Source organism: Anolis sagrei, chromosome 4, assembly GCF_037176765.1.
Source record: "Anolis sagrei isolate rAnoSag1 chromosome 4, rAnoSag1.mat, whole genome shotgun sequence".
Lineage (NCBI taxonomy): Eukaryota > Metazoa > Chordata > Lepidosauria > Squamata > Dactyloidae > Anolis > Anolis sagrei.
In genome coordinates this window covers 44,325,356-44,337,924 of record NC_090024.1, presented here as the reverse complement: position 1 = coordinate 44,337,924, position 12,569 = coordinate 44,325,356, and the positions used below count along the sequence as shown (strand labels likewise).

Below are 12,569 nucleotides of genomic sequence, written 5' to 3'. Positions count from 1 at the left end.
TACCAGAATAGTATTGAGCTACTTTAATGATGTTTCAAAGCAATACAACAGCCATAACTTAACAGATCACAAGATCCAAATACCTGAAATCTTTTCCTTTCACTAAACTCTGGCTTTGTTGGTTTTGTTATCCTAGTCAGATGACCCCAGTAGTAATCAGTAAATAGAAACTGCGGAGATGATGAAAGATCTTGATGGCCTTAAACTAATTAGCAGCTCAATTTTATCATAGCTGAAATAGTTACTTTGACATAAGGAATGACAAAGTTAGATTACTAGATTGTTAATCATCTTTGGAGCTTGGAGTCACAAATGTGCAAATTAGACTCAACTGTGGGCATATCCAGACTGATGATTTCTGCTGATTGTTACTGTACTAGTCATGTTACTCCTTGTTATTTCTCCATCCAAATGCTTTCCTGTCCTTAAAAACATTCATTTCAGTTTATTTCTCAGCATCTTTCTTTTGGCATGAATTGTGATGTTAGATATACGTAGATGTACCCAATCACTTCTTTGGCCAAATATATTTCTAAACATGCTGGAAACCTTCACATGCTTTCCTGTTTTTTTCCAATATTCTTATGGGGAGGGTGATCTTACCCCAGGAAACAAACATAGGAATATAACTGGGGAGTGGGGGGGGGGAATAAAGTGCAGTCTATGGGCTGCATTTACCTCCCCCCCCCCCCCCCGGCTGTTTAATGACCTTCAGGCATCCCCAAGTTTCAAAGAACGCTGAAAAAGTATTCAAAACTCCCCTTTGCTTTTAAAATGCCACCATAGTCGGTGGGGTGCATCTTCTACATATTTTGGAAACCCCTCCCTCAATCCTTGTTTTTTGCCCAAAAAGGCCTTTAAAAGAAGAAAATATGTATTTATTTATTTCGTGTCAAAAGCATTGCATAAATAAATAGGTATAAAACTGATAAAATAAAGGGAGCAAAAGCAGCTAAGTTTTAGACCAAAAACAGGCAACAGCAACTGCATTGTCTGTAGCTTTAATGAGTTCTTCCTCTGTGCATGAGGCAGGGCATTGTGGACAAGCATACAGATGCTGAGTTGTTAGTTCTGCTCCACAGCTGCACAAGGCGAAGGATTCTTCTAGGTGGTTCCATTTTGCTACGTTGTCTTTTGATCTTCCCACTCCATTTCTGAGTCTGTTCAGGGACTTCCAAGTTGCCCATTCTTGGTTTGCTTCTGGAGGAAGATCCTCATGGGGGGGGACATCCAGTTGGAATTGCCTGATTTTTCTGCCCACAGGGGTATTCTTGCTGTTACTGGAGAAACAATTAGTAAAGTGGTGGTTTGCATGGAACTTTTCTTTGATTTAAGTCTACTGGGAGGAGGTTGACAGCAATGCAGTGGGTGGCTTTCACAGTGTTCAACCTTATTTCTCTTGCAATTGGCAGCAACTTCCTGTCACACATCCGGGGGGAGGGGGGCAGTGTCAGCTAGCTTATAAAGTCTATCAACAGGTGTAGGTTTAAGACAACCTATGATGATTCTACATGTCTCATGTCTATATTCACCTGCTTCGCATGGGCAGATTTACGTCAGACCAGGCAGGCATATTCAGCAGTTGAGTAATGATTATGTCTATTAATACAGAACGTTTGTCACTTGCTAATGAAGAAAATAAGTGACTTGTGGACACTTCTATTTTGAAAAAAAATCATCTGGGCCCAAAAAGACCTTTTAAAAAAGAAAATAAATGACTTGTGGACACTTGGGTTTTGAAATAAAAATCACTGGGCTAAGATAGCCCAAGTAAGCCCACAGCCCATTGAGGGGAATGTTTTATTTTGCAATGGAGGGAGGCAGAATCACAAGATCTAGAACAGTGGTTCTCAACCTGTGGGACTCCAGATGTTTTGGCCTTCAACTCCCAGAAATCCTAACAGCTGTTAAATTGGCTGGGATTTCTGGGAGTTGTAGGCTAAAACACCTTGGGACCTACACAGGTTGAGAACTACTGGTCTAGAAGCCAACACAGTCCCCTAACCTTTCACAGTTGCCCACCTCTGTAATAGAGCCATTGTATTTTACCACTACTGCACTATAAAAATAGTTCCTAAAAACAATTCCTTTTTAAAAGCAGTAAACTTTTTATTAGTCAACTTGAGAAGAATGGAGGAAAGTTTCAAATAATTCCCTTTCCAAGTTTTATACTTTAGTCCAAATTTTAACTGGTATCATAACCTTGAACTGGTTTGGAAAGGACAACCTCTGCTACTCCATTTTCCTTGCTGTTTTTCAAAGGTCTCATTTTCTCTCTCTTTTCCATTCCTTTCATCATGCGTCAAGTGCTGCATACTGAATTCAAAGTGTAAAAGTAGTTTGCACTCAATTAACTCAGCAGGAGGGAGAGGAGTAGGCTCATTTTGGGGTGTGTTTTTCAGGTTTTCCTAAACTCAGTACACAAATTCCAGGATTTTTATGTTTAAACAGTAGCTTTGCGTGTTCTCCCTCATTAAAAACAACATACTGACCACACATCGACATTGCTCAACCACAGGTGTCCAAGTGATCAATTACAAAATGTTCAAAAGTCGTGATGTATGGAATGGTGAGCTTTCCAAGGACAGGAGACTTCTGCTCTGTTGTTAAGACTTTAGAAGGGTGGACAAAAAGCAGAATTGTAGAGTGAAAAATAAGGTGAGTGAAGGCTAATCAATGGAGGCCAAAAATAAGTGAGAACCCCAATATCTACAGGAGAAGACTTTCTCTCAGTCCCACCACCATCACAGACTTGTTTGGTGAAGACATGAGAAAGAGAACTTTCTCAGTGGATGTTCCCACCCTCCGGGGTTCCCTGCCATGGGAGGCTAGGCTTGCCCTTTCTCTGCTTCTCTTTCATTAGCAAGTGAAGACATTCATACTCAAAAAGGCTTTTAACATGTAAGCAGGAGAGATTTATGAGGATATTTTGCTCTTTGTTTTGTTTTTTATTAAATGTTCTATACTGTTTTGTGTGAATTTTAAAATTGTGAATATTTTAAATTGTTTTGGAAGCCACCTTGGGGTTCCCCTCTAGAAGCAAGGTAGCATACAAATGGAATCAATAAATAATATAAATAAAAATGGATAGATGGATGGATTGCTAAAGTGAAATCTAAAAGATCAACTTCGCTGCCATTTGCCATTTATGAAGGGGTTTTGGAATCTAAGGCAGAGAACTCTAGTTCACCATCAAAGTTTTTTTTAAAGGACTACAAAGGATGTAGCTATGTCAGTTAAAAAGGAACCATAATGCTATGACTATTGCATGCACAACCCTTTGGAATTCACACTGATGTTTAATGCTTAGTATCCGTGGCAAACATACAAGGCATGTGGTTAACCTGCCATGTTTTCAGATTTCCATGATACACCAGATGGAACTCCCCTGGCTGTCATTTGAGATGCACATCCCAAACTTTTAATTGCTGCAATTTGCTCAGTCTGGACTGTTGGTACTGAAATGTGCTTGTAAACTGCCCTTGATTCAGGATTCAGTAGCTAAACTGTTGTCAGTTTGTTTCCAAGCCCAATTCCCTCTCAAAGCCCTCGTCTGTCTGGATCCCAGGCATTTGGAGGAAGGCCAAAGGTGCCTTCTCAGTGTGCCTTAAAATCTTCCAAGAACTTTGTCCTTAGAGTGATTTTCACAAGTTCTCTGCTCTACCTGACATAGTTGTGATAAATCTTAGTGACTCCTTTTTGTCTGGCCTCCCATGCAAATATGAAGACAAAAATAAACAACATTCTCTGTCTCAGTCGCAGTCAGATGCCCCAGATTTTCAAAGGATTACTTTGAGTCAGTTTTTAAGGATTGCTGTTTGGTTTTGTATGTGTCAGTTTCTATATATGTGAGGAGTTCCTTTCACTATTTGTAAATTAAGCAGTGATCCATTGATTTCAGTTTAGTTTAAGTAGATAAACATTTATTATTAACTATTTAGTAAATATGTATGGGGAAACGTGTAAAACTTTCTGCTTAGTTTGATTTAAGTGAAACAGATGCTTTTCTTTGCAGAACAGTGGACTTGAAAAAAAGCTCCAGTATACATACTGCAACATGTACATTAGGCTGTGGCCTTAAATACTGTTGTTGTAATCAGCTCTTAATGTCAGGTGAGATTTGAAAATCTCAATAATACATTTCAAGTTATGAAAGTGAGATTTCATAACTGAAACACTTTGACATCCATTCTGCAATCTGGAAACACAACGTTTACAGATGGTTGATCCATCAGTAGTTGTGGTAATAACACAAGTTCTTTATTTTAATCTAGATTCAGATATGGAAGATGGAAAAGGACATTGATGCCAGGGGATATTTATTTGAAGGTAGCATTTTGTTCTCTTTTTGTCAATTCAATTCAGATGAATGGTCATATTTCTGGAAACTGGAATAGCTTCTTTCAGGATGCATGGGCAAATGTAAAACGTGTGTGTTACTACGTACCTATCCTTCAGCCCACTTGTAGATACTCTGTAGTTTAGAAAGACTTTATTCTAGTCCCCCAAATAGGTTTGTCTTATTTACAATAATGCAGGTTATTTACTCATGTTGCAAATCATGTAGTGCAGTGGTTCTCAACCTTCCTAATGCCACAACCGCTTAATACAGTACCTCATGTTGTGATGACTTCCAACCATAACATTATTTTCATTGCTACTTAATAACTAATTTTGCTACTGTTATGAATCACAATGTAAGTATCCAATATGCAGGGTGTATTTTCACCCTCTGGACCAAATTTGGTGCAAATACCCAATACACCCAAATTTGAATACTCATAGGGTTGGGAGGGGATTCATTGTGTCATTTGGGAGTTGTAGTTGCTGGGCTTTATAGTTAACCTACAATCACAGCGCATTCTGAACTCCACCAATGATGGAATTGGGCCAAACTTCCCACACAAAACCCCCATGACCAACAGAAAATACTGTGTTTTCTGATGGTCTTTGGTGACCCTTCTGACACCCCCCTCACGACCCCCTCCCCAGAGGTTCTGACCCCCAGGTTGAGAGACACTGATGTAACGGATCATCTCCCCTGCCATTTTTTCTCTAAATCCCAGTCCTTTCAAAATTGTATTATAAATTGGAAACTGAAGGTAAGATTTATTTAGATTTTTTGTAGTGGGCCATGAGTCACGTATGCCCCACACATTCAAGAGGTTTTGTGCTCCCTGACAATGCTTTTCTTCATCTCCTCTTTACCATCGATTCTCTTCAAAATGTGTCTGAGCTTTTGATAGGTACAGGAAATGCAATATTTAACAGGTATAGCATTCACAGGAATACAGATTCCACTTTTTAAAAGACATCCAAGCAATATTTATTACATTTTCAACAGGAGATAGACAAATATATAAAGCATTTTTGAGCAGGGAAAGTTGTCAAGTTTCATGAAGTATGTCCAGAGAAGGGAAAGTGAATGTTTTCAGACCTAGAAACAGTTCACATTTCCATTCAGATAGCCCAAGCAAATGGACTAAATACATATATATGCTGTGTACACCCATATCAGAGCAAGAAGTGTCTCCAGATACAGTGGGTCATATAGACAGCCAAAAATGACCCAGTTGCACTATGAAAGTCATTATATGAATTGCTGACACACTACTAACCATCGCTTAAAAAATTAATCTGCAATTCCTAGAATTCCCTGGGCAGCCACCACTAGCCTGGCTAGGGCATTCTGGAAGCTGTTTTTAAAAACCAATAATTTTTCCTAACCATGTCATGTTTAGTTTGGTTCCTAGAACTGTTGCAATTGTCAGTGGATTCTCCTATTTCACTGTGTGTTCTCCCAGTTACCAATCATGCCAAATGTATTTAGCATGCCAGTTTTCAAAACAAATGCACTGCTGTTCAAACCATCAGAGCCAGCAATGTTCTGAGCTAGTTTTTGCCTATATTTGTAGTTATGTGAGAGTTCAGACATAACTTCAGACTAGAAATTGTTGTAGTTTGAAATTTTTGTTTTCCCTCCCTTTTTGTTTGTAATTTATGATTGTTTATTGTAATTTAATAAATCAAACACAAAAAACTGTATTGTCATGCTGAGTTATCTCTTTATGTCGGATGCACATCTCTGGTTGTAACAAGTATGGATCCAGATACAGTTGTAGCTTTTGCCTCTCCATAGATACAGAATATCCTCCAACATTTCACAGATTGAAGCCAGGGAACATTAACCAAGCAACATCAGAATGTAATCAAGATGATAAAAGGTATTAATGAAGAAGGGCACACAAACTAAAAGAAACTGTAGTGGTTTGCTTTTGCCTATTGTGTGGACCTACTAAGATGACAATGAATCCCACCTCTCCTCTGCTGAGTTAATTGACTGCAAACTTTGAACTCTGTTAGCAGCAATGCAGTCAGCGGAGGACAAAGCAATAAAATGAGACAAGAGAGAAACAGACATTTCAAAAACAGCTGGAAAATGGGATAACCAAATTAATCAAGACTGTCCCTGTCTAAGTGAGACAGCTGGATATAGGAAATCTGATGTAGGGCTGAACCAAGCAGAAATGGTGCTGATTATGGATGATACGAGGGACGTTCATTAAAGATTTCCCCTGATCCACTTCCTGTGGACTGAGAGCAGTAAAACTTGGAACAGCTATTAGTCCTTCTCTACATAGGTGCCACCTACATAGGTGCCACCTAGGGACACACAATTCTCCCATCTTTTTAAGCAACTGTAAACACCTGTAAACACCTCACTTGTAGAAGTCGACAGATTGTTCCGAAAGCTTCATTGTGGCTTTGGAAATCAGTCTCATCATCTGAAAAATGATTGCCCTTCAAAAATAAGGGTGGGAGACTGATGGTGCGATATTGAGTGAATAAGGGGGATGCAGTAGAATTTCAAAGCCACAGGAGCATGCCTGCATTTGGGCAACATGTGAGTTGTGAACTGGTGCACTGTCTTGCAAAAGACAGACACCTTCAATAAGCATGCCATGTCTCTTGGTTTTGATGGCCTCCCATAATTTCTGCAACAGTGAAGGATAGTATGCCTCAGTGGTCATGGTACCCTTTGCTAGAAAATCCATCAATACTACTCCATGCTGGTCCCAAAATACTGTGAGCATGACCTTGCCTGCCAAGAGTTGGGCACGTGCCTTCTTTGGAGGTGGTGAGTCATGATGCTTCCATTGCATTGACTGAACTTTAGTCTCAGAATCATAGTGATAGACCCAGCTTTCATACTGTGTGATCAGTCTGTTGAAAAGGTCCTCCTAGTTTCCATGGCACATCGTCAATAGAGTCTGAGAGCATTCGCATGTTCCTGTTTCTGGAAAGGTGTGAACAACCAGGAGACCCAGTGAGTGAATACCTTATGCATGTGAAAATGTTCTTGGGTGATTTTTTCCCATAGATCCCACACTAATCTTGGCAATTTGGGCTAGGTGGCTAATGGTTACACAGTGATTTTCCAAAATGGTGACCTCCACTTGCTGGATGGTATGTTCATTGATAGCAGGGTAGGGTCATTCTGGAATTGGAGTTGTTTGCACCAAAGTCCGACCACATTTGAATTGACAATGCCAGTTCTTGACTATGTCATATGATGGGAATCATCGCCATAAACCTCTTTCATCTCATTGAATGTCTTCTTTGGTGTGTGGCCTTTCAAGTAAAGGAACTTGATGACTGCTCTGTATTCCATGGGTCCATTATTAAACCTTCGACACCTGTAAAATCAAGACCGTTATCAGTTCTGTGTTGTAAATTGGCACATAACTTATAGACACATGTGCAGTTTCAGCAAATAGGACCCAGGTCAGGGGAAATCTTTAATGAATGATCCAACATTTTTAGCAATTCTGTCTTATCCTTATATTCAGCCACTGTGTTGAGCATAAGATCTTATGTGTGATTTTTCAAAAAGCTCAGAATCCCAGTGATCTCAGTGATTACAGAATGTCAAGTTGAGGGGCAAGTTTTTCTGTGAGGGAAAGAAAGGTGCTACGTGGTTTGCTGTTGTATAGGATCCATGTAAGTATAAGCCAGTTTGTTAGGATCTGTTTGTGTGTGGAAAATGGGTAGTGGCCAGACAAACACTTTAAAATACAGACAAACACTTTAAAATACATCTGCTTTCATTCCTTCCATCCAGGGGATCCAATGATTATGTACATGACTGTACAAAACAGCATTTATATATTTTTCCATGTAGCATATTTTTCAATCTCAGTCAATATGTTTTCAAATACCTTTGGGAAGAAAGGCAACTTGTAGTCTCTTCTTGATTCTTGGACACTGCACAATGTCTTGCGTTCACTTACCATGTGTGAAGAACAAGGCCTCTTTAATTTTTCCTGCTTTTGACTATTTCTCAAAGACAAATTGCAGTGTCTCTGAGGACACTTGTAGACCGAGGTGAAGTAGCCAACACAAACACTGCACTACATTCTTGTGTCCCCCGTGAAGCGCTGTATTTTGTAGAGCTGATTCTTCACTTCATTTCTTTCAGGAGTTAGCGGCTGGGCTGTGAGAGGATGACGGGTTTTTATAAGGTCACTTGTGGGGGAAAAGAAAGAGTTGCTCATACAAAAGGAAATGTGGCAATATATTTGTGCCTTCCAACTTCCTTGATTTGGCAGCAACAGTTCCAATTAATCCTCTGTCATCTCACTTTTCCAGCTGCTTTAAACATGTCTGTTTCCCACTTTCTTCCTTTGTCCTCAGCTTACCTCGATTGCTAAAAACTGTTGGTGCTAGTTTGCACACCACTAACTCAGTCGGAGGAAGAGAAGAGGAGAGATGAAGAAGGGGAAGAAAACTATGTCTTTCCCAGTAAAAGCAAAATGTTGCAGTCTCTCTTTACTTGTTCTTCTTCATTAATACCTCTTCCCATCTTTACTACATTCAAGTGATGTTTGGCCACACACATCCTGGTTGTGGGACAACAGAGGACTATTCGGGGCTCTGCTTGCCAATTGGGGCAGTTGGAATATGTGCATTTATACACCTTTCTGAATCTCTATATTTGCATATCTTGGTTCTGAAAGAAGTGTCTTCTCATATGCAGTTTATTTAGACATTGAATAAATACACAGCCTGCCAAGAAGATTCTGCCTTCACTCCTGTGTTTGCATATTTGTTTTCAAAATCATTTTATTAAAAATTCTCCATTCCTCCCATCCAGCCAGTCATGTCATATATTTAGCATAGGTAGATCATAAACTGTACACGAATACACAAAAATGCTCAGCTTGGAGTGCAGTTCCATGTGTAACTTTCATCAGAAGAGCCAGAGAATTCCATAAATAACTGTAGCCACCTTTCTGTATCCTTGCAGGGGCAGGAGAGCATTACTTTTATTTAAGACACAAAATTACAGCTGTTCGATAAACAGAGAAAACAGGGTTGAAGATGAGCTTTATTTATCGTGTCAGGGGCAGACCAAACAGTTGCATTGCATTTTTTAACAAAGAAACAAAGCAAACAAACAAAACACAAAGTTTGCAAGCTTGGTAGTTGATTAAATGTCTTTTGACCAGTATCTGGCCACTTGGAGTGCCTCTGGTGTTGCTGCAAGAAGGTCCTCCATTGTGCATGTGGCAGGGTTCAGGTTGCATTGCAGCAGGTGGTCTGTAGTTTGCTCTTCTCCACACTCGCATGTCGTGGATTCCACTTTGTGGCCCCATTTCTTAAGGTTGGCTCTGCATCTCGTGGTGTCAGAGCGCAGTCTGTTCAGCACCTTCCAAGTCGCCCAGTTTTCTGTGTGCCCAGGGGGGAGTCTCTCGTTTGGTATCAGCCATTGGTTGAGGTTCTGGGTTTGAGCCTGCCACTTTTGGACTCTCGCTTGCTGAGGTGTTCCAGCGAGTGTCTCTGTAGATCTTAGAAAACTATTTCTTGATTTAAGTCGTTGACGTGCTGGCTGATATCCAAACAGGATGAGCTGGAGATGTCACTGCCTAGGTCCTTTCACTATTGGTTGCTACTTCCCGGCGGATGTCAGGTGGTGCAATACCAGCTAAACAGTGTAATTTCTCCAGTGGTGTAGGGCGCAGACACCCCATGATGATGCAGCATGTTTCATTAAGAGCCACATCTACTGTTTTAGCATGGTGAGATGTGTTCCACACTGGGCATGCAGAAGATGAGCTAAAGCTATGGGAGTCTATTATTGTAAATAGCAGTTACTATGAAGGGTTTTTCTGGATCAGAGACTGGCAACTTGCATCTCTCCCACTGCTTAACTTCTTGATGTAATTTCATTGGGTGGGGACTACAAAGAATGAAGGATGATGGGAATGAAAATATAGTAAAAGAGCCACAATGAGCAAATTAAAATGTGTGTTAAGGAAGAGAGTGAAAGCAATAAAAGCCAAGTTCCTTTGTATTGTATTTATATCCCGCCTTTCTCCCAGCAAGGATTCAAGGTGATAAACACCCCCTTAAAAGCACAGTATAGAAACTGCTTGGCAAGATTTGTTCAGAGTTGGTTTTCCATGGTCTTGCTCTGAGACTGTGTGACTTGAAAATCCATGACTGAACAAGGATTTGAACCATGTCGTCTGTCTAGAGCCCTAGCCACCACACACAAACCACCTCACCTTGCTGACTCATGAAAGGCTTTTTTTCCAAGGATTTTCCAAGGCCTCAAACCAATGCTGATATTGTTCAGACATCTTGCACATTGCATTTACTTACCTTATATGCTCATTTATGTCTAGAAATGTATTAAAAATCAATCTCCAAAACCTTGGTTATCCATGGGTCAAGCTGAGTGCTATATCTTAACTCTCTCAAGCCCCTTCCACACTGCCCCTATATTCCAGGATCTCATCCTAGATTATCTGGAGACTCATATAATCCAGTTTAAAGCAGGTAATCTGGGATCAGATCCTAGGATTTAGGGCAGTATAGAAGTGGTCTGAATGGAAATAAAGGCAAGAGCTTAGTCAATCCCAGGAGAACCTAAAGCAGTAGTTCTCAGTCTCTGCGTCTTCAGGTATTGTGTCTTACAACTCCCAAAAATCCCAGCCAGTTTACCAGCTGTTAGGATTTCTGGGAGTTGAAGGCCAAAACATTTGGGGACCCACTGATTGAGAACCGCTGACCTAAAAGAAGCATTGACCACTCTGTCCTCTTCATCATGGCACTGCTCCCGGCCTTTTCAAATGCCTCGGCAGGAAAATTGTGTCAGAGGCCAGAGGTGGCTGGCCCTCTGTGTTGGCACTGGTGATTTCCCCTTTATGTGAAATGAACCTTGACTTATTGTCGAAGGCTTTCATGGCTGGAATCACTGGATTGCTGTAGGTTTTTCGGGCTACATGGCCATGTTCTAGAAGCATTCTCTCCTGACGTTTTGCCTGATCTATGGCAAGCATCCTCAGAGATTGTGAGGTCTCACAACCTCTGAGGATGCTTGCCATAGATGTAGGCGAAATGTCAGGAGAGAATGCATCTGGAACATGGCCAGATAGCCTGAAAAACCTATAAAAACCCAGATCCTTCACTTATTTAGGGATCACATCAAACCTGGCCCCCAAACCTGTTCTTGACTTATACATGAGATTGACCTATACGTACTTACCTATATAGCAATGGCTGACTTCTCTGAAAGATGTTATCTGGATTTTTTTCTAGACAGTGTAAAACTGATGCAAAAACATACTTGCAAGGGTTAAATTTTGGTTTGGTCTTGAAAGAGAAGCCCAAAGAGAATGCCTGTTTAGCTTTTGCAATAAGTGTAGGCAGTAGAACTTGAACCAGACAAGAAAACACGTATTTAGCTAGTCATCCTGTTCCGCAGCATCATCTATCATATGTAAGCTGTAGCAAATGAATTGAAAAGCCAAAACATTCTGAAGAAGAAAACAATCCAACTCCGACTAATTACTGACTTCCAGTCTGCTTATCGGAATGTCACGCAGTCAGGGCAATGGCATTTAACTGAGAATGCCGAATCTTCCGGCATCCTGCCTTTAGGTTGTTGTAATGTCAATCAGAGATCCGGAATGTTTGCGCCTAGACAATGGGGTCAGCCTTTCTTTGCTTACAGACGCTTGGGGTTTTGTTTTAAAATGCCTTCCTAAAGCACTCCCCTAGTGCTATTATCACCCATTGAGTGAAGTGCATGATTTTGTTGGGAAGCTTCAAGCAGTAGGTGTGTCTAAAAAGAGGAAGAAAAGCCTCTGCAAACATATTCTTTTGCAAATGTACCCCGTGTATCAAACTTCTCCCTAAGAAGTCATATCTTCCTTTTGTGTTTTATATTGAGTGATGGGATCATTCCAGGCCACCAACCCCCTTCCTTTCTGTTATGCTATGCTTCCATTTAATTAGTTCTGCTGATTTATCTCTGACTGGTTAATGTTGCATGCCTAAATATGAAGTCTCAGGTGTGGGAGTAATGCCAGCCTGATGAGTTAGTGTCCCATTCTCATTAACCGCTGGTGTCACCCCCTTTCCAGATAGCCTTTTTTTCCCCAGGGAACAAACCTTCTCAAACTGTTTACCATCAAGATTTCATGATGTTGTTTTGAGATATAAGTAATTGAGTCCTAAATTAAGCTAGTGTTATTGCATTCTTCTTACCCTCGTGGTGGAGC

General features: G+C 40.5%; 1 protein-coding gene across 5 annotated transcripts in view; it reads left to right on the top strand.

The window, feature by feature from the left end:
• Nucleotides 1-12,569, top strand: part of SULF1 (sulfatase 1) — a 132,472-nt gene that overhangs the window by 56,714 nt on the left and 63,189 nt on the right. The window contains exon 3 of one of the 5 annotated variants that reach the window (XM_060775443.2): nt 4,275-4,329. The exons of the other annotated variants lie outside the window; for them this stretch is intronic. The gene's annotated coding sequence lies outside the window, so the exon portion shown is untranslated. The remainder of the gene's footprint in view (nt 1-4,274; nt 4,330-12,569) is intronic. 5 annotated transcript variants of the gene reach the window in all.